Consider the following 23,534-nt stretch of genomic DNA (forward strand, 5'->3'; position numbering starts at 1 on the left):
GTGATCGGCGTGACTCATGACGCAGTAAAAAAGGATCTGTTGAAGGACGATGACTTTACAACACTGCTCGCATTTCATACGTCTGTCACATTTCTTGACTGATGTCATGGGATGTTGTTAGACGGGACTGGTCAAGGGGGAGAAGCTTTGGGCGTGCTCCCTCCTATGGGAGGACTGATGGGCCTAGTCTCTCATGAGCTTTCCCCTTCTCAAACAAAAAACGTTCTGTATCTAAACCGCAGAGATCGATCGTAAATATCCGATTGCAAATCATGCACGTCATATACTGACTGTGGTCTTAATGATATAATAATGAAAAATGCATTGATTACAGTGATTGATTCAGTTTTTCCCTTCATTGCAGATGTTTTAACTAAGCCCCATATTACATTAATTACATTTAATTTCATGTACTGTAGTACCTTCATTTCAACAGTAAATGTTGTTTTTTTCTTCAGACCTCCTTCAGTTGGCCTATTTTTGCCACTTTAAAGATTCCCTACCTACTAGGCAGCTTCAAAAACAAATAAAAAAAAAAAAATCAATTTGCCTGCCTGGAAACAGCCTCCTCCTCTTTCGGGGCTTGTAGTTAGCCAAACTGCCGGCAGTGTGGAGCAAACAGAAGCTCTCTCTAATGGAAGCTATTAGTCACTGCTGATCAACAGGACACCGGCCACGGCTCTCGCCTGGTCCCCGGCAACGCAGCGCCGCTCCCATCAGGTGCAAGGGGACGGATGGTCTTTAAGCCGAGAGGGCGGGGGGGGGGGGCGATGAGCCATGCTTGCTCCTGGTGACAAATCTCCGCTGTGCTAATGTGTCCACTGACAAGGAGGACACTAAGAGGCGGAGAGGACTCTCCAGGGAAACGACGGATGCAGTTCTTTTTTTAATTAAAGACAGCTCGTTGATTTAGTGCTAACGCCCTATCATTGGTTCTTCTTTTTTATATATATATATTTCATTTATGAAATTTCACTTCACCTTGAAGTCTATTTGTATGACATGTATATCTATTGTGGTTTATTGATTGTTTATTAAGCTGAGGTCTGCATGAAAAATGCTGATAAGATAAGATATATCTTCTGTTGTAAACCAAGGATTACTGTCCAACAGTAAGTCTCAAATGGAAAAGTACAATGTTTAAAGAAGGACCTGCTACAGAATGGCTACCCTTAATTTGTGAGTGTCTGTTTTGAACACATTATGGCCATTTACAACAAACTTACAAAGACACTAGACACGCTAGAGCTTGTGCATTTAGGCTAATACATTAACATATTAGTCATTGGCATTACTCTGCAGTACAGGCAATGATCATACATTACAATGCATTATCTTTATCATCATTCTATTGACTAGTGATCTAGTGACTTCAAAGCCATCAATAAATGCAAACCTGCCTTGAGGAAATATAGGCTAGTTAAGTTAATCAGCATTAGCATTCTATGTCAGTGAGGTCTTAGCGATTTCTCGGCCTAGCACCAGTCTCTGGATAATAGGATTTAACCAATATGATCAGTACGAGACAGTAATCCAACTAACTGAAACACTCTATCTGCATGTTGCTCTGCCAGCAGCTATGAATTTCATAGCATTAACATCAGATTAGGCACATGCACAGGTAGACCCCAGTATCAGCTTAAACATGTGCCCCCTTACATTTATAGTACTTATTCTTCTCTATTTACATAAATAGGATACATTGTAAAACTTTTCTATACTATAAATATCAATGTTTTCCCCCATTGAAAGCCATCGCTCACCATATATAGTTTGGGTTGCCACGAGGCTTAACTTGGCTGTCAACACATGTTAGCCTTGTCTCTAAACACTAGGTCACAGTCAGCCAAACTCTCTGGCTTTGAGACAAGCCCCCTCCCACCACCAATGTAAGACTTTCTTCATGACCTTTGGCTGACCCATGGGAACCACCATTACCCTTGTTTAACCTCAGCTCCTGACCCCGACCACCATATTCCCATAGGTGAGCAATATTAACATGGACAGCCACAGCTGTCGAGTGTGAGTGAAGTTTATCCAAGGACCTTCTGCACCTCGAAGCCTGAATCGCCCTGCTCAGTGAGGAACACATAAATTCACTGCCAGGACAGTCTGCTGATCCTTAGTGTTAGTGAGAATGACTGTTATGTTGTTTTCATAGGGCACATGTCTGTGTATCCATATTAATGGACATGATGGTTTGTGGAGAGTGGAGGTCAGTGAAAGCAGGGAGAGAGAGAGAGACCTGCATTGATATTGTATCCCCCCCTTGGCAATAGCAAGGGAAAACATGAGCAGCACTCCAGTGGATGACATTTATACCTCCCCAACCTCCCTCGGACGCTGTGTGCATTTCCTCATCAGGTGATATCTGTCTAATATTGCTAAGAGCAAAAGAATCTCCACGGGTGGTGTGGGCGTTAGCCTACATGTAACACCTTGATGGCCAAACTTGACAGCAAACCTTTTCTCCTTGGAAGGTAATGTTGAGGTGGTTGACATTGATGGTGGTTAAAAACTTAGCACCATAAATGCACCAATTATCAGAGACCAATGCTCCTCTGAGGCTATTTCATCTGGTGCTTTTCTAACGGAGCGGGAATCAAAAGGCCTCGAGGTCAGGTACCCGTGGGAGAGGTCCACAGTCACAAGACTGCCCCTCCCATTTCCGTTGCTACGGAAACACCTGGGGGCACAGGGTGCAAGCTAGTGGAGACCACCATGTGACCCGCTTCGCCGTGTGTGGTGGGAACGCACGTATGCTAACGACACTATGCTAACAGGTCACATTCGGCATTCCATGACGGGATCTGTAATAAAACCATGCCACCACGTAATTCGGTGCGGTTTCAAGTCAGCAATGTCAAATGATAACCTAGTAGTGCTGGTGCTAATGTCAAAATAGATGTGATGAAATGTGTGTATGGGGACAGGGCCACTGGGGGGGGGGGGGGGGAGCCCTCCTGTCGTAGCAGTTGAGGAAGGATGAGGTCTCAGCTCCCGGAGATTAATGGGGTTTCCTGGCTCTGGCTACACTCTGTGCCTTGTCATCATGCCAAGTGAAAAATGTCACTGCCATATTAGATTCTCTCACCGTGCGCCTCTGTAGTTGTAGCTACGGCCATAGTTGTTTGCTATAAATGGCAGCTCTCCCTCGAGATACAGACCGTGGAGGTCCAGACCGGCCATATTGGCCATATCACCTGACTCAGCTGTTTTGGAGCGGGGGTGTGGAGGGAGGTGAGGGATGGGGGGTAGGCAGGTGTGGGCAAACCTCGTCATCTCACTCCCTCTCAGTTTTTCCTTATAGCTGGGTTGCTAATTATAGTACAACCTTTAAGGTAGCCATTGTGTTCCTACATGTATGTACTAGGAGCCACTCTCTTTCCAGGGAATATACTGATAGTGACCACCCCATGGCCCTGTGCAAGACAGTTGCCCAAGGTCTCTCTTCCTTGACAGTTGCAGAGAGAAAGCAAGACAGAAGAGCTACTGCTGTTTTTGGCTCTGACACAGAGCTCCAGAAGCAATGTTTATGTCTGTGTATATGCTGTATATGTGGTGTGTATATACGTGTTTATAGGAGAAAGAGGAAAGTGATCTCCTATATATTTCTGAGGGAGAGTTTCAGATCACATCTCAGATGTGATAGGCTGATAACTCTCCCATAAGTGTGTGTTGGTGAGTATGTGTGTGTACAAGATATGTGCTACAAAAAATATTGTTTATTCTGGTTACTACTGGGAAGCATCTAAAAGTGGACTAACCTTGAGTTTGTTTTTCTTCAAGGGAACCTGTGTGCTAATGCAGTCCTAACATACACACACACATGTGACATGCGTTTGTTTATTTGCTCCCGTAAGGCATCAGCTGACCACTGACTTCATGGGGGGCGTGTGAGAGAGTCCCTCACGGCTCCGGGAAGGTGACCTTGCCCCCATTGTCTATAAACATCCCCTGGAGGTCATCCAGAAGTCAGACCACACCAATGGGACCAGGACTGTCCTGCCTTTCACTGATGTGGTACTGCGCCCAATTCGAAGAGAAGTGTACCCACGAATGTTGACACAACCAGAAACTCTGCCTACTGAATAGGACAGATTTCAGAGAAGTACAGTTCGCAGGTTAATCAGAGAACAACAATGCAGCAACAAGCTAAACAAGGCACAGCAAATCCAGATGTGCAATAGCTATACTACACCACAGCTAGCCTACATGTGGTTTGTCTCTTTAAAAAGCACAAGCAATAGTTGTACGCACACTGAACACATCTGGTGAGGAGAAGAGTTTGGATATATAGAAACTATACAGTCATAAAAACAATGAGCAAAAAATAGTAAAAATACATGACAACTTGAAAACAAACTTTGACACTAAAGGGAAAAGTTCGGTTTAACAAGAACCTATGGGTCTATTTGTACATTGAGTGTAAACCGTCGTTGGGGATGTTAACAGCGTTAATTGGAGCAGTTTTGAGTAAGACCGGAATATGCATTTGCAACTAAATAGCATACAACTATAGACTTGGGGGCCAATTCGCTTTGCCAGAGTAAATTGCAACTTTAAGCCAGTGACAAGCCTCAAAACATCATTAAACTTCTGTGATGTTGCACAGAAAAGGTATAAAAAAGGTCTGTTTGCGCAGTCAGTGCTTATATTTTTCCAGTTGCCACCATCTTGCTAGTCTTCTCGCAAGATAGCTAAGTGACTGGTGGGAACTGGAAGAATAGTCGTGCATTTACCTTATAATTTCCTCCAGTCTCTGCCATCTTGTGAGGATTCCAAGCAAGATGGCAGGAAACAGGTAATGCACTGACACACAGTCCTTCTGTACACTTACAGTTAAAAATACTTCTGTTTGTGTGCAGGGACCCTCCCCAGTAGCATGTCTAATGATATTTTGAGCCTAGTCAGTGGTTTACTTTAACGTAGTGAGCTTGCCCACAAGGCTATGCTATATGCTATTTCCTTGCAAATGCATATTACGGTCTTACTCAAAACTCCAATTAATGTTGTTAGCATTCCCAATGACAGTTTACACTCGTTATCACCTAAACACAGACTCTAAGGGCACCCTTTGCAAGGTGGCGCAAAGTCCGACGCAAGGCTTATTCATATCGTATCAATAAAGTGAGGAATTTATCGCCATGGGCTCCACTTTTATTAAACCTTGCGGCCAGGGGTGTGGCAATTAACAACATAAGGTGTGGTCTGGTGCATGATCCAAAAATCGCTATCTTACACCCTCTAAAAATTAATACACCACTGACCAAGAAAAACCTGGTCTATAGGGAAAGGCGCATATAAAGCACAGCTGAAGATGCACTGTCACGAGATGTAAGAAGTAACTCCTCTGCAGGATAAATATCCTTAGGATTTTTTTATTCAGTCATTCAAACAATATTGGGTTAAGTGTTTTTTCATGCTATGTTTTCGATGGTAACGCCTTGTCAGTCAATAGTGAAAGTAATTAACTGTGTAGAACTGTTTTGTCGTTGACTATGAGACCACGGTGAAGTTAGTTTCATTTTGCTTATGAGTTCAAATAATAGGCCAGAGCAGATGCATGTAGGCTATACTCTGCTAGTCACAAACAGGTTTTAGTTCCATACAGTGTTGCGTGCAAGCAGATTCCTTCAACAAATGCGCCACTGACTATCAAAATACCGATGATCTGTTTAAAGTTGCACTGCTTGCTGTTCAAGGGAATGGCATATGCCATTCTCATTGTTTTAAAGGATGTTATGCCCAAAACACACCCATGACTGATTAAGAAACATAAGAACAACCCTTTTGCGCCCAGCGTTTGATCTCAAAATCACGGCATTAAATTAGTAATTGTGGACTGGCCACACCTTTAATGTCTATCAACTTTGTGCCTCTGCCCATCCGTTTCTGATCGCCAAAATAAGGCCCTAAGTTGTTATTAGACCGAACTTTCCCTTTAAATCAGGGCTAATAATAACGGTAATATCCTTGATCTTAGCAAAAGGTTGTTGATATTTGAGCTTCAAATACCCCCTCCTACCACCCCTTTGGGAACTCCTTAAGCAATGTTGTTGATTGGCTGGAATAATGTATGGCTCACTCTGTGCCAAACTGAACTGTCTGTTCCCTATCCACAGAACCTGGAGTGCAATCAAAGTCAGCAAACAGTGGCGAACATTCATGGCGAATATGTTTTCTCTGAACAGTTCATTTTGAATGATTTGGACCTTCCATCTTAACGATAACCCTTTGTTTAGCTCATGTCCACCTCCACTGTATGTTCGTGGAGAACTGTTTGTGAGTGTTTTGCAAACGTTTGTGGAGAACTCAAGGTAAACAGAAAACTGTTTGCATGCATTCGTGAACGTGTGCCTATGTTTGCGAAAACTTGATTTGAAAGTGTAAATGTCAAGCAAGTTGTTTATAATCACATCACATACCCCACCGTTAAGGCCTGTTCTTGTAATCCAGAACCTGGTGCCTCACGAGGTGAGTGAGCAATGTGGCAGGGGGCACCTTTTTCCGCTCCACCCCCTTGTTCGCTTGCCCACTAAACAAACAGCAGTGGAAGCCAAGGAACCCACCATGACTGGACACCACTCAAAATAACCCCTCTGCAATTCTCCTCATATGACACACAGCTCCCCCAAACCACTAGGGTGATCAACAGTATTGTATTAGCATTCCTGCTTTCATACAAGGTTAGCAGAGGTCTTCTATGGCTGTCCATAAGCCACTCTGTTTTGGAAAGTTAAAATTGCATATCAAAGGAAAGCTATTTGGGACCTCATGATCAGGTAGCCAGACAGATCATTTGTTGAAAGACAAAGGTGTTGGGCTGGCAGGTGGCACCTATCTTGTCAGTCAGTCAGTCACTCAGCGTTTCTGTCAGTAAGTTAGCTTCTGACAGCTGTTCACTCTCTGTTTTATGCTATGCAATGCTACCATGCACATGATATAAGGGCTGCATAAGGATCCATGATGTTGACACCAGGACATAAAGAACTGTTGATGGTTTGAAATGCATCTGGGGGGTGTTTGTGATAGCACAGCATATTACAATGCCCCCCATGTGGGAATGTGTCATGCTGAGGGGATATGTGGTAACCTCAGGTCACTACAATTCACCATATTAATATCTTCCTGCTCAGGACGGCAAAGGTGACCCCTTGAGACTCTAGAGAATCCCGGAGCCATGGCCAGCATTTATGACGTCTGCCGGCATCGCAATCACAGCTACTTTTAGCCGAAGCAGCCCTCTTTTTTTCTGACACGTGATGCCTTTGCCCTCCCTTACTTTTCAACCCTCTCCCACCACTCCTACACACACTCTCACTTTTCTGCCTCCATCCCCCACCCCACTCTCCTTGTCTGGCTTATAGTCCTCCACTGACCTGTGAGAGTTTTTTTTTACAAATGTGTCAGAATGTGGTAGTGTTTATATGTCTCTGACAGGACAAAGACAGTGACATTGACCATGTTTTTCAGTGTTGATGTGAAGGGTCAGGGGGTAACCTGAGGGTATAAGATGATCTATAGAAGAGAAGTCATTGATATCTTCTGAGGGTATATGATGGTTTATGGAAGAGAAGTCATTAATGTCTTCTGATGGTGTATGATGGTTTATAGAAGAGAAGTCATTGATGTCTTTTGATGATGGTTTATGGAAGAGAAGTCATTGATGTCTTCTGAGGGTGTATGATGTTTTACGGAAGAGAAGTCATTGATGTCTGGTAGAACTTGGAGACAAAGTAGGAACAGTAAAGTGGATCGGGGAGGAGTGTATGCAAGAGACATGGGGGAATTGCATTTGTAAAAGCAAGCAGAACAGGATATCATGGAGAGAAAGAAAAATGGATAGAAAGAGAAAGTGATGCATGAGGCTAAGGCTGGTGATTGGCCGTTGATTGGTGGTGGCAGGTCACATGGTGCAAAGGTAGCCCATATAGTATCTCAACGTTGAGTGAATGATATACAGCCATAAGCGTCAGACGAGATAGGTTAACGACCTTCTCTGCTCTGTATGGTGTGCTATAAGCTCTCTCACCATGGGGGTTCGAGTATTCCTGCATCAAACCTTGGCTTTTTATAACCTCCTCCAATGAGAAATCTCAGAGAGAGCAAGTCTGACAAAGCTTTGCTGAGTCAGAGGGAGGACAACAGTCACACTTCCACAGAAGTGTTGCATAAGTTGCACCGAGGGCATGAAGGAGAACTGTGGATAATTGATTGCCCTCAAAGCACTTCAAAGTATCTGCCATAAAGGGATCATGAGATGCTCTTGTGTCACTCACCTCCCCCTCCCCTTTTACACTTGAAAGGTTACCTCCACCCTTGAGATGATGCATATCAAACTCTTGGCCAGTGCCCATGAATTGCACTCGTGCCACGGAGGTCCCTGGCCTCCTTATCAGTAATTAATGATGCCAGCGTCACAGCAGAAAATGTGTCTTTTCCCTTCTCTGGCTCAGGCGATTCACTTGAGTCGATTAGTTTCGAGCAAGTGACCTTGTGACTGTTGCTGCTCTCGACTGGTCGGCCAGGTGAAGACATACTCTACAGCTATAATAAGCCGCTCCTTTTTACGAACCCCGTCTTAATTTAGACCCTGTGGGAGATGGGATGGAGTGTCAACGAGTCCAGAGTCTTCAAGTCGCCGAGCCCCTCATGCAGTTGGTCTCAGGTTACAGCAAAAGGAGGGAAAGGATAGAACAAGAAACTGGGAAGAAAAAGAAGAAGAAGAAGATTGAACAGGTTGAATGAATCACTGATAAGAGGCTGTAATGGAGTGATATTTCCCAGTGCAGACTTGGGTCAAATATGGGCTTGGTGCAGTGCATGAATATTTTCCGGCATTCCACTATCTTTTAAGAGAGATGAATGCAACAGTGGGGCAGGAAGGCCAACAGGGGTGAAAGCTGAGTGATTTTGGCAAGGAAGGGGCTTCATCAATGTCCAGGTCTGAAGAGGTACTGAGGGGTCTGAGCCACAGCACTCAAGTTCAAAATGCTCTGGCTGTGTCAGTTTCGGGAGCCAGTGCTGCATATGTATAATTTGAAAGTGAGCCAGATGGTATAAGTGTTAGTTTCAAAGATGAGTGCATAGGTTCTTAGAAAGTATTAGAGGTAATCTGTATGTAGTTCCATGGATGTTGACGTATCACACAGACTTTTTGAGCCCTTTCCGTGAGTCATTTCTGCAGACATTCTTCAGAGGGAATCACCCACAGTTTGTAGAGGTGTGATTTGTGATTTGATGTTTTTGGTGTCAACAATTTAATTTAATTTAATTTAATATCACAGGTACATAGAATTTTGAGCACTTACAGTCTCTCACACTCAATCACCCAAAATTAAAAAAAAAAAAAGCAGTTGGCTATAGCCAAAATACCTAGGCAATATTGGCTGCAAACAGCCTATCATTAACACATCATGGCAGGGTGTCCGAAACAATATATACTGCTCAAAAAAATTAAGGGAACACTTCAATCATACACTGGATCGGTACTTTGACACTGTTTGGTTCTGAGCACAAGTAAAACTTTTGAGGCAAGTGTTTTATTTTGCAAGAACTGTCAGACATTCTGTGAATGTAGTTTGAGAATGGAGAAAAGGGTGGAAGGTTTCAAAATGTGTGTTTTAACAATTGTGGAAAACTGTAAGTGTTCCCTTAATTTTTTTGAGCAGTATATAATATTGTGTATATATTATTTTATCCAAATACAAAGCACTTGTGAGGCCTCTGAGGGAGGAGTGTTTTGAGGCAGCTTTTTTTTCCGCAGAGACATCAAGTCTCGGAACTTAATCAAGTGCAATAACCATAGGCAATAACACAGCTGTCTGTTAGGGGCTTAACGCTTGACTGATCCAAAGGAAATCTCAACCAATGTGACTGGCAGTAATGTCTGATTCAGAGAGAGTCATAGACGTTTCTCAGTGCTTGTCTGCGTCAATGACAATTAATTAACCACCTCACGTCTATCAATATAAGGCTGTCAGTGAAGGAGTTTTTTTTTTATTCCCTAGACCCCACATCAACATATCTTTAGGACTAGTCATATTTCATTCAATTACACCCACAATCTGGAGCTGTAATCTTCCCTCAAACAGGCCTTTTGCCTAATAGCTGTCAGTTCCAGTGTTTTAAGTAAAAGATCCCTCATGAATGTCTGTTTGCATGTTAAACTCAGTTTTCATTTATATGTTTAGGCAACAACTTGAGAGAATAAGAGACAGCATGTGGAGGGAACAGCTGAGAAATTGATTTATCGTCTACAGCGTCTACAGCATGATGTCGTCTGGCTCGTGCTTGTGTTTTTTATTTTCCAGATGATCTTCATTAAAAATCCAAAATGTAAAATGCACACGTCTCTGAGGGAATGATTTAAAAGCTGGAGGACACCCTACAAATGGCCACAAAACAACAAATTGTAACTCACTCCAATGTGCTGATCCTATCATTGTTTTTAATCTGAGTGTACTATATAATGCGATTTGACAATATTTGTTATTCTGAAAATGAACCCCTCACCAAGCAATTATATATCTCTTTGTTTTGGTTCCCAGTCATGCTTTAATTAAATAAAACTAAGCTAAACTAAGAACACTAAAACAATAGTCTGGTAATTAATTGATTTGATTTTCCTCAGTTTAATGGGATTTATGATAGGAGTGCCGTGTTGTGTTTACCCAAACGTGTTTTGACAGGGACAGTAAGTCACTGAAGTCTTTACGTCAGTCTGGCTGACGAGATAGAGGGCGAGCGAGAGAGAGAGAATAATGTCATTTCTACCTCCCTATCTTTCACTTACCCCAAAGCTGAGCCTGTTGTGTCTGCCTTTGAGTCCAAATATTTCAAGGGCTAAGAGAGGCTTGGCAAACCAGAGATGATTTTATCTCTCGAAAAATTTAATAATTTATTGTCAGTTAGATTAATTGTCAGATAGAATGACAATTGCATGAGTAATCGGTGTTATTTGAATACTGTGGATAGGCCTTCATAAACCCAAAGGGTGACCGCTTTCAGCAGTTAGAACGTGCTGCTTATGTTTATTGTGCAGCTCTAACACAGGTATGCCCTATTTAACCTAACCCCTCCTCCCACTCCTCTTTTACCCTGCCCTGGAAAATCATGTGACTTTTTACCTCTGTGTGTGTGTGTGTGTGTGTGTGTGTGTGTGTGTGTGTGTGTGTGTTTGTTGTGCACATTTATGGAAAACTATTAACAGCAAAGCTGCAGGCACTCTCGCCTCCCAACAATCAGGGCGATGGAGCGGGCCACGCAGGCCCGCGTGTGTGCGTAACCATTAACAGTACAGCCTGTTCCTCTTTTGTCCTCGATTTGTCTGGCCGCTCCGCTTGGACTTGGATCCCTAGAGTGCAGCCGGAATAGAGGACAGTGCAAACCCTGTCCCCAGTCTTAAGACTTCATCCCGCCTGCCCCTGCAGCAGTAAATCAATGCGGTAGACTGTCACAGTATGGTTTGATCTTGCGTTGCGTCTTGCGATCGTATGTTTTACACCTACGTAGCCCAGAGCACCCACAGCAGAACACATGCCAGTTTGTCTTACGGGGCTCTCTGCTTTAGCTGTGGCACGCGGAATGCCACAGGTTGATGTGGAGAGATACATTATGGCAGCCGTCTGGTCCTTCATGCCAGAGCTGAGCTGCACTTTCACAGCGAGATTTGTCAAGCCACGGCTCTGCGCTCTCTCTCTGACAGCTCCCCAGGCATTTGACTGGGTGTATTAGAATGCGGGAGTGTGTATATGTGACATGATATGTCTGTGTGTGAGAGAGTGTATCTAGTGTGAGTGTGTTTATGCGTGTGCAGATGAATCAACACAGTTCCACCCTTTTACAGATAAACCGGAAAAACTCTTGGGTCATTTCTATTCAATATATATTATACTGCAAGCAGGGTTGCAGTGATTACACAAATTCTCTGTTCTTGGCACCAGAGCCAGGGCTGCTTTGTTTTGTGGCTTTGCTTATGTAAGAGGGATGTAAACTAGTTGCTTATGGCAAGAGATTGCATCGAGGGGTCCTTATGCTTGGCAAAGCTCTCGGCCACATTTGTTCCAGGGTGGGTGGGAAAGGGGCAGCATATGGCCAGAGAGATTCAGTTCAGAGCTTCTTCTTCCCCCAGAACACAACGTGCAGTTGAACTCAAATGGACCTGAGAGCTGCTGATTGGTTTGCACTGTACAAAGTTATTTTTATTTTTGGGAAGAAAACAAAACAAAACAATTTTACATAGTTAGGATGCTTTGTTCATTTGTATAGCCATACACAAGAAATATAAGTGCATGCTTTCACATGCTCTCTCTCTCTCTCTCTCTCTCACACACACACACACACACACACACACAAACACACACACACACACACAGACACACGCACACACCCGCGCACACACACACACTCAAACTTGGACTCAAGGAGCAGTCATAAAAAACAAAGATCCACAAAGATAATGCCTTAGAATACATTGCAAATTTGTAGTGTGTGTAATTTATAAGTGAATGCTTTCACACGCTCTATCTCTCTTTCTCTCTCTCTCTCTCACACACACACAAACACACACAAACACTCAAACCTGGATTCAAGAGGCAGTCCACAAATTTGTCTCATGCACACACACACACACACACACGCACACACACGCACGCACGCACGCACACACACACACACACACACACACACACACACACACACACACACACACACACACACACACACACACACACACACACACACACACACACACACACACACACACACACACAGTCACACACAGAGTCACACACATGCATGCAATTAACCCAACAGTTTCACCAAGCCTCACAAAGGAGAGTCCTTAAGAGAAATATCAGGGTAATGCCTGGAAGCTTAATCACATCTCGGCTTTCAGTGCACACATATCATCAGCCAGTCCCATGTCTTCTGGGTCTGTGGCCAAGCCACTGGTGGTCAGGAAGACGAGAACAGGAAGGTGAATCTCATCAGGCCTGATCCCTCCAAAAGAGATTATTTCATGTCAGGCCTGGGAAGCCAAGAAGCACCGAGACCAAACGGCTCACTTCTCTCTGTGACAGGATGAAAGGTATTTAATACCTGCAGGTGCCTCTCATTTCTTTCTTCTATTGAGTCATTAATTAACTTTTTTTTTACTCTTTTTTTCCGGCTACCGTTTTGGTGTGCTACGATTACACAACAGTGCCAGAGGACACAATGCTGAGAGACTGGGAGACTGCTCTTTCAGAATTTTTGTACCGACATCTTTATCGGTTCTTTTTGATGTTATTGCCACTGATTTCCAAAGGGACGGAGAACTTATTGGTGACATTGGTATGTGACTCATTACTTTCAGCTCAGTGTATGAAAAAAGGTTTTCTCCTTTCTAAACCTCTTTGTGTATCTGAGCAGCTAAGACAGCTAAGTTGTGGATAATTAAAGTCTTAGTGACAAATGAATGTGTTAACCTGTCTGTATTAACAGTATCTTGATGTCTCTTTTTCTCTCCCTCTCTCTCTCTCTTTCTCTCATTGCTGCTGGCGTTTAAGGCTGTTGCTGATCGCTGGGCGTGATGGGAAGTTTACACAAACTCTGGTGGGAGACGTTAAAAATCACCGACGGGAGTCAAATCAAGTCGAGTCGAGCGAGGTGAGAGCTCAGCACTGTGCCAAAAGCCCCCCAGGGCTCTCCTCTCCTGTCAGAGTCCTGTCAGGAATTTGCCCCACTCCTCTCTACCCCCCTCCCCTCCTCTCTACCTCCCTCCCCTCCTCTCAACCCCCCCTCTCTCTCTCCTGCGCTCCACGCTCTCTTCCCATGGTCCATGTCTGTGAAAACGTCCTGGGTAGTGACAGCTTGCCAATAAACTCCTCTGTCACCTTGTCACTTGAGTCAAGGACGGGCCTCCACCTCATTCATCAGAAGTTGTTGTATAGGAATGGCTATGTTCGATTCAAAGTCAAGTGTCAATGTCCTTTTAATTGATTTCTCGTATTTGCACTCATCATGCCATGTGCACCGATACTAGGTGGGAGAGAAGCCTGTTGGCCATAGGCACCACACTGGCCTGTTGTGTCTTGTTCTGATGCTGTGTAATAAACAGAACTACTTAGTCACACAATGCAATGTCTGACTGGTTTGTGGATAAATGGTTGAAGTTAATCATGTAATTTCTTGTTTTTCCTCTGCATTCCAGTGAAAGTCAAACCAACATCTGCCTCACAAAGCAACACGTGCTTGTCTGAGAGCTTCAGAAAGATTTAAAAAATTACCCTCGCATACTATTCCCCCAGGTCTGATCTAGGAGGTTTGTCCCCTGTCCACTAAAGTAAAGCAAATAAAGAGCTGAATAGCCTCTATGGGTCTGAGTGGACCCACTGTGTTGGTTAAGTTCTGATAGACCCTTTAGCTCTCCCACAGTTGATCTGAATGACCTTGGCCCACACCAGTCAGATAAACCATGCCTTATTCAAACACACGCCATAGCAAGGAGGACTGCTGCATTGGAAGCATTGGAAGTGTGTGTGTGTGTCTGTGTGTGTGTGTGTGTGTGTGTGTGTGCAGTCAATTGGAGTGTATTAACCAGGTGGGATGTCAATGTGTGTTTGTGTGTGTGTGTACAGTCAATTGGAGTGTATAACCAGGTGGGATGTCAACTACAGGTCTCTACAGGTTAAACTAGAATCAGATGCCTATCTATCATGCTTCTTAGAAAAGCATAAATTCAAAGGAATAACACCAGGAATCACGCAGAGCAAAATACATTGTTAACAACATTATTTTGGAGGGTGTGGTACCCAATTTCACTTCTGGTAGAAAAGGATAAAATCCATCTGCAGGTTGCTGCTACCCCCTTCCCCCTCAACCCTTCAGCCCTCATGTCAAATCGTGTCAAAGTTAAAGGAAAATTTTTCACATAGATATCTGTTTCTTGAAGTCAATGAGTACTGTCGGTACAAAAAGAAAACAAGGAAAAAATAGCTTGAGTTGCTGCAGCCAACAGCTAAAGCTCCCACTCAGCTACAGTGCTACACACTCTGGGGGCATGTTCATGAGCCCCCTATATTAATCAATTCTCCTTTAAGTCAAGAAGTCCTTGAGCGAAAGTCAGACGATGCAATCCTGTCAAATGTAGTCACTCCACCCTGCCGCTCTGTCAAGAGAGCCGAGGTCTCCGCCTGGGCCATGGCTGCCTTAGCCAGGAGAACTGATTAAACCCACCGGCTTGACAGGTGCCCTCTCCAGCACATTGGAACGGGCAGGGCTTTCTCCCCCAGAATGAGAGGGGGGGGGGGGGAGGAGGGAGGAGGGAGAGTGGCTGTCTTTGTCTTGGTGTAATGGAATATGGTGTGCTCACCACCTGGATGAAGGGCATTTGATTAGAGTGCCTGGCAGGCCAATCTGTTATTAGTCTAGACCGGTAATGAATGATCACATGGCTTCAGCTCAGAGGGGTTTTGCCGGTAAACGGCTCCTCTCGTCTTTCATGTAGCGCAGGTAATACACGTGTGTATTGGCTGCACACACTGACACCCAAATCCTTTCTCTCTCTCTCTCTCTCTCTCTCTCTCTCTCTCTCTCTCTCTATCTCTCGCTCTCTCTCTCTCTCTCTCTCTCTCTCTCTCTCTCTCTCTCTCACACACACACACACACACACACACACAAACACAAATTTAATTAAATTCAATTCATTATTTTCAATTAATTGATTTTCGATGTCATTTTTATTTATGTAGCGCCAATAACTGTTGAAATTGTCTCAAGTGGCTTTATAGACCCCTGAGCCTGAACCAAAAGGATGCACATAGACATTCACATTTCACACACACACAATGTTGAATATTATTATATTATATTTTATATTATATTTGTATATAGGCCTTTTTTAGATTTAGATTTTCTTATGTGCCCTGTACCATTTCACCAAGTCAAATTGTTTTTTTTTTTGTTTTTTTTTCTTGTGTGGAAAAAGAAAGAAAACTTGGCAATAAAATTATTCTGATTCTGAACATATTCTTTACTTATTCTGATCCTGTTTCTGATTCTGAACATATTCTTTAATGATTCTGATTCTGATCATATTCTTTTAATTATTCTGATTCTGATTCTCATGCTGATCTCTTTAGAACAGAGTGTAAGAGAAAAATACAGCTATCAGTATTTCTTGATACCGTGCAGTTCTGCCACATGATGCTCCTCTTCCTAGGCCAACTTCATTGTCTGTGAGCTATATTTCAAGATTGCTTGTTGCCTTTTGCATCAAGACTGTAGATTACAGGGCATGTGAATCAGTAATAAAACAGCTCGCCCTCAGATCGGATAAGTAGATTAATTGCAATCTGCTTAGTGTGTATAGTTGGACTCACTGAAAATAAACGTAAATGGATTATTATAATCTTTTCAGGATATGACAAACTAGCGGAATCAGAGCACGTCCGCAGAATATCACGGTATTTGTTGCCTTTTTCAAATACTCTAATATATCAATGTAGCTTCAGAAAACATTTTTTATACCAGTAGCTTAATTGTCTCAGCTATACAATTTAATACTAGTTATTTCTCAGGTCAGGTGTCATGGACTATCCATGTGGGACTACACACTGCACAAGTATGAACAAGATCGCACAGCCCCAAGAGAGAATATAAGCAGTGCACTCTGGGAAAAGCGAGAGTATGTATGTTTGGAATTAACTGTGTTATGTATCGTGGGATTTAAAGAAAGATCACATAAACCTAAATCTCACATGTAAATATTATGGCATCTGCCCCACATTTCATTCCCTTTTTTTTATTGTCAGGGGGAACAAAGTTGGATGCGGCTGGCTGTCCATGTGGGAATCAGTGTGGTGTGTTTGGTTGACTTCAGGGTTGTTTTTGTCATGGCAGACGATGCGGGACTCTGTGAGGAGCAGAGGTTTAAAAGGGGCAGGCTTTATCAGGACAGTAGGCCAAAGCAAACAGAAAAATGTATACTCTGCCTCCACTGTGTCAACACAGGCTTATCATGACTGATAGCCCGAGAAATTTACACAAACCCAGTCCAATTTGTGTTTTGGAAACTCATTTAATGCCCAGGTGTGAGTAGGGGCGGAAGAAGAAGGAGAGAGAAGAGAGGGCAAAAGATTGGATTGTGCTTTGGTGTCTCTCTTCTTCTTTTTTGTCTTTTTTGTCTCTTTTCTTCTTCTCCTGTCCTCTCTGTCTGCCTTTTGGCGCGTTATCAGGAAAATCGCGAGACGAGATGGGCGATCTGTCGCGCTCGGGTGCTCCCTTTTGCACGCTTGCTCGGCCGCTCCCCCCGGGGTGGAAGCCTTCGGGGGCACCGTGACTAAACGTCTGCCGTCGTCGGGGTTATCAGAAAGCGATGGCTGAGGAAATCTGTGGACTGATAGGGAGTGTGATCTGTCTGGGTCGAGCTGAGCCTTCGCCGGGAGGGGGAAATCGCCGCTGCCACTCCTGCAGCAGCCGATCACGCGCGCTGATAAGAAGTTCCATCTCCCACCTGGGAAACGGCATCACACAGCTGCTTCACTAAACACATTCCTCACGGAGACACTCAGCCCTTTAAAGCAGCATGCTTGATATCAAGATATCAATGTTCTGTTGCACTTGTTTTATTGTAGTTTCTGTGGCTACTGTGCATTGTAGAACACATAATGCTTATGTTTACTATGCATTACATAGTGGTATATTATAAATGCTTTAGTTCAAGCCTAAAAACCTGTGCAAGCAGGTATTGTAATTCTTATCTCCCAGCAGTGGGTAACATGCTAGTCATTTTGATGTGGTGGTTTTAGTGATAGATCATATCAGTCACTTTTTGTCTGGGAAATAAATACCTTCAACATTACAAACACAGGACCTAAAGACCAAAAATGGAATTAGTGACGCTGAGGCACAGTTAGTACCATAAACTAACCCATGCAAAGCGATAAGTGATGTTCTTTCAAATACACTACACACACACACACAGAGACACATACACATACACACACACACACACACACACACACACACACACACACACACACACACACACACACACACACACACACACACACACACACACATACACACATTCTGGCACAAACCTCCTTTAACACTGTAATGAAAGTATTCAGCCCTCCTACTCTGAGGACTCTGGCATCTGGCTTTGCCATGTCCACTGAAGCAGAAGGTAAGTATATGTAAATGATTTGAATGTTCACAACTAGTTATTTGAACTAAACACATTTGGAATGTTTTAATCTGGGCTCAGGGCTGTGTTAAGTCCAAAGCTCTGCCAACCAGCCCCCCCCCCCCCCCCCCCCTCAACATGGTTCCCCCGAGGAATGACCGCAGACACTGGCCTTCATTATGAACCCTAATGCCAGCTTAGTTTGGCCTGACGAGAGGCCTTATTCAGGAGTAGCGCATTATCACATCATGATTTTATTACTGCTTCTCTTCTTAAAAAAAGGGAAGAAAGAAAGTGAGAGGAAAAGAAAGAAAGAAAAAATTCTGTTAATGTTGGTGTGTGTTTCTTAATGCTGTGTTATAGCGTGCATTCTCTCTCTCTCTCTCTCTCTCTCTCTCACTCTCTCTTACATAAACTCCATGCACTGTACTCTCTGACTTTAACCTTGTTGCACAATCTCTGTCCCACATTAAACGGGCCTAAGTTTACACAGTCCTGAATCACATGTTTGCACATCTCTCTGGCTCTTAATGCACCTGATGTGTTTGGACACTTTTTGGTATGCAGCAGGCGAAAGGCAAGCGTGTTAAGTTTCATGTAAATAACCATGTGCACTGTCTGCCTAGGTGGGAGCTTGGGAGGCTGTTGTGAAAACATAACCGAAATTATTGTTTTGCAATATTAGTACTCATTAAGTTATTCAGGAGGGGATTAAGCTGTTTGGATGTAGTAGTACAGTGATTTAAAAGCTTCACAAGAAACTATGATTACCAACTCTTTGACTTTGTCTGTCCTGGTCTAGTTGTTTCTTTTGGCTTACGTGTAGTGTGAAAGTTTTCATTTAATTAAATAATAATTAAATGTACTGTAAGTAATAATAGGCCTACTAATGTGACCATAAAGCACTAGATCTGACGTACACAGGTACAAACCAGCAGGTTGCCAGATATGGGAGGTTTCAGGAGGAAATTAAAAATTTCAGTTTAGTTCATCATGAACACGTTCTCTGTGTGTCATTACCAAGTCTGTAGTCTGCTCCTGCTGTCTGAAGGTGCTTACCCGTTCACCAATTAACAGTAGCCAGAGTGCTTCCGAGTGCTCACCGAATAAATCAACTTCTCAGATTTATCGCAAAGTTTTAGTCAATGTTTCATCCAAATTTGATGCATAATGAAACATTTGGAGGAACATAAAAGTTACTGCCATTGTGCACTGTCCTTCACCAAGAGAAAAAAACCTGTGGTCTATTCTCTATTTGTCCTGTTTGTTTCATTTCAACTTTCCAAATAGCTGATGTCCATTTCATGTATTTTATAGAGACACAGTGCGATTGTGAGAGTCTCTGGGAGAGAGTGTGTCAGAGATCAAGAGAGAGAGAGAGAGCGTGTCAGAGAGAGAGAGAGAGAGAGAGAGAGAGAGAGAGAGAGAGAGAGAGAGAGAGAGAGAGAGAGAGAGAGAGAGAGAGAGAGAGAATGGAAGGATGGAACAACTACTTGTCCAGTTGAAATGAGGCGAGGAAAGAAGATGAGTACCCTTCAAAAGGCACTGGCGCCAAAGTTGAGCATGCAGTCGTTGTTACCGTCTTTGTCTGCAACACACACACACACAGAGAGAGAGAGAGAGAGAGAGAGAGAGAGAGAGAGAGACTGTCTGTGGACAAAAGAGGCGTGACAATGCTTGAAATGGGCTTTGATCGGAGCCCCACCCCACCCGTGGCCTATGACTCACTCGGGCACGCCCATCTCGTGAGTCAGACCAGGCTGAATGGTTGTGGTGCCATGCTGCTGCTCGCACGCCTGAAGACTCATCGCCACACCTGATTGGTGAGGAGTGAATGTGGGTTAGATAAAGTGGATGCTGCTATGTTTACACTGTCCACGTGACACCTGCCATTGTTCTGACATCAGTGATGATTTGTTGAATGGTACTAGGAAGAGGAAGGGAGATGATGGGTCGTAGGTTGTGAGATTATTACTGAAATGAATAGCTTCACATTTGTTCGTGTGTCCCTCTTGGTTTTGGAAAGACATTGAACATAACATCTTGGTAACATTGGGGCTGCCCACTGCTCCGGGTGTGTATGTGTGCTCCTAGTGTGCTCACTGCTCTGAGTGTGTGCGCGTATGAATAGGGTGTACACTGTGTGTGTGTGTGTGTGTGGGTGTGTGTGTGTGTTGTACACTACTATTAAATGCAGAGAACTTGAATTTCTATCAGAAAGACTCAGGAAGGTACAATGAAAGATAACACACGTTTTAATCCATCAAAGGATATACAAAAGGCATAAGCAACAATAAGACAGTCTTTGGCATAGGCCCCGTCCTCGGTCCAGGTCACAGAGCCTTGCAGATCCTGCCGGTATGAGACGGCAGGGGCGGAGCCTAGCCCCAAAGAATAAGAAATAAAGATACCCACCAGAATGCTTAGATGGTTATCCTCTCTGAAATAAAGCATAACAATATTAAACAGTGCATGTTGTATTATTCGGTTGAGCTCGGGAGATGAATCAGAGAAAGCAAGACAGACAGCAGAGACACATGAAGAATATACTATTAATAAAATAAACTGATAATTTGATGAGGTTGATTATGATCACCATGATTCAACCACCTGTGACTCAAATTCTATGATTGATTTAAAGTTATGGAAGGGAATTGAGCTTGCAGATGTTCAACCCATTGAACAAGACTGCTTGAGTGACTAGTGCTTGCAGAAGCTTAGCTTAAGGGTTGACTAACAATGTGCAGGGCGATGAGCTTGCAATTACAAATGCTCAGGGTCAGTGCAGAGGATAGAGCCTGCAGTTGCAGATGCTCAGGTCAGTGCAGCAGAATAGAGCTCGCAGTTGCAGATGCTCAGGGTTAGTGCAGCGGGATAGAGCATGCAGTTGCAAATGCTCGGGGGACAATGAGCTTGCAGTTGCAGAAGCTCAGGTTAGTGCAGAAGAAAAAACGCTTGTGGTTAAAGAAGATTATGACCTGCACGAATGCGACCAAGCCAGACGGGCACCAGAAACGAAGAGATGAGTAATATGATTAAATTTAGATAACCACCACCAGACATTTGCAAGAGGAAGTACATTGATTACAAAATGCTCATTACTGCTGAGTGAGTCTTTAGTAATTAAGAACTCAGTAACCATACAGTCCATAGATTCTTGTGAGCCTTGTGACTAGCAAATGGAGTAGCTAGCTCTTAATTGATAAGCAAGTTGATGTAAAATATTACAGTTTGTGAACTCCATTTGTTACAGTTCAATGGTGAACAGAAGCTGCAAGGACAAGATGTACAGGAGATGAAATTAACAGACTACTGTCCATCCGGCAGAGGTAAAGCCATGTTAAAGAAGCTAAATAGCACAACGTATAGGCCTACTATTAGGATAGAAATGTAAACAAGCAAGGTTTAGATTAATGAATTAATTATGTTGACTTACCCAAAATAACAGCACGGTGTAGTGTCCATGACAGATTATATCCGATTTAAGTACGACCCCTAAATGTGATGACTGTTTCCGTGAGCGAGCCGCATCCTGCAACGGAATGGAGCTAAAGCAGATCCAAGGGCAAGATGAAAAGAGTGAGCCATGCTTTTGCACCTTGCTCTTGGAAAGGCCCCCCAAAATAAGATGAGCAGCATAGGTAACGTTAGCTAAACGAGACAGGAAAACATGAAATAGACATTGTCCATGGGTAATAAGTTCAGAGAGAAAAGGTATAGAGAAACAGATAGAAAGCTTGAGCACTCTCTGGTGAAAAGAAGAAAAGGACCAGCATGGTCTGCAGCGATTGCAGCGAAGTCGAGGAGCTTGCACAAGCTCAGAGCTTTCGTAAGCTCGGTTCTTGCACGGCAAGAATGTAATGCAATGTGGTGCAAATCCCCGTGGAAAGTGCTTAATGATCGTTCGGTTCGATAACGATTGATGATTGCGATTTGATGATTGCGATTCGAGTTGACTGCCGAGTCGAGTTGCGTATGTATATGATGAGTGAAGTGGGGTGATGGTAGGATAAAAGAAATTAACTGTTGTGACGTGAGATTACCCGAGGTTTTGCTTGCAGAAGCTAGACCAAGGGCGGCGGTGCGTAGTGACTAGAATGTATTAACACTTTATTCTGTGCCTAAAGTGCCGGCTGTGCGTAGTGACTGGAGAAGAGTGGCTCAGGTCCATCTTAATTAATATAATGCTTTAGCTGAGCCGAATAACCACCACCAGACCTTTGAAAGGTAGCTTACCTTATTTGACGGCTTATTTGAGGGCTTGACCCTGAGGTCTTATATAGGACTCGTAAGCCGACGAAGACCATCTTCCGAAACTTGATTGAGGATGCAGGTAATCCTAGAGCGGCTGCTGATGTTGCAGCGCTGATGCGAAAGGAATGGCCAGTATATTGGGAGGTTGAGAGCCTGCAGCTACCAACCGCTGTCGACAAGTGGATTCTGAACCATTGTTTAGACATAGATAACCTAGTGGGTAGAAGAAAGAGAGGTGCATTAGGAGAAGTGTGTGGGCAAAGTTTAAGATAGTTGATCATAGAAGTATAGGGACAGAAGAATTATTTACTTTAGAATCTCTGATAATGACAAAGACCTGAGGTGTCCATTTTAGAGAATTACGCTATAGAAGTGGAAGGAGAAGAGGATGGCTGAGCAAGCCAGATCCTGAGAAGGGTTAAAAACCTGGCTGTCAGAACAAAATTCCCCAGAGCGCATGAACCCATAGAAAGCCATGAGGAACACATTCAAGGAGTGAATTGATAGGGAGTGAAAAGAGAGCCAGGGTTAACTAACCAGCAGCAGACCTAAGGACACAACAGGACAAGACAAAATACAATCAACAGAAACATAGCTGGAGTACACTAGCACTTATGGATGGTCGCTGAGGATGGTTTAGCATGTAACTAAAATAAAGACAAGAGATGGAAGAGTAATCCTCATCATGCTGACTGGGTGAAATAAGATTAAATGTGAACAAAGCACTGCTCCAGAGCCAAGAGTAAGTGGGTGTTTAGAATATGTGAACCAGCATCACAGACCTTGTAAATTAAATAGTTAGAGTGAATTGGTGATGTAGCCTAGTAATTGCTGATTGATTTGATAAGACGATTGAGAATTATGTGATTGAGATCCGAGGACATTTGGATATTCGATAGTGAATTGCAAAATTTAATGATTTAACAGTGCAAGTTCACTAATGCTGCTGCTCCTACTCAGCCTCGTGAGACCATCCTGATCTCGCGAGCTTCAGGGTTTCACTCGCAGATCAGTCTGGATACTTTCCGTTAAAGAAAATTTGGAGCAGTTCACCAAACGAACGTCCAATCAGCGTTGGCTTTGAGACGGGTTGAGGTGTGACGCA

The sequence above is a fragment of the Alosa pseudoharengus genome, unplaced genomic scaffold, assembly GCF_046254945.1.
Source record: "Alosa pseudoharengus isolate Yale_2024_CS ecotype anadromous, Long Island Sound unplaced genomic scaffold, YU_APseudo_1.1 YU_APseudo_1.1_scf_12, whole genome shotgun sequence".
Taxonomy (NCBI): Eukaryota; Metazoa; Chordata; class Actinopteri; order Clupeiformes; family Clupeidae; genus Alosa; species Alosa pseudoharengus.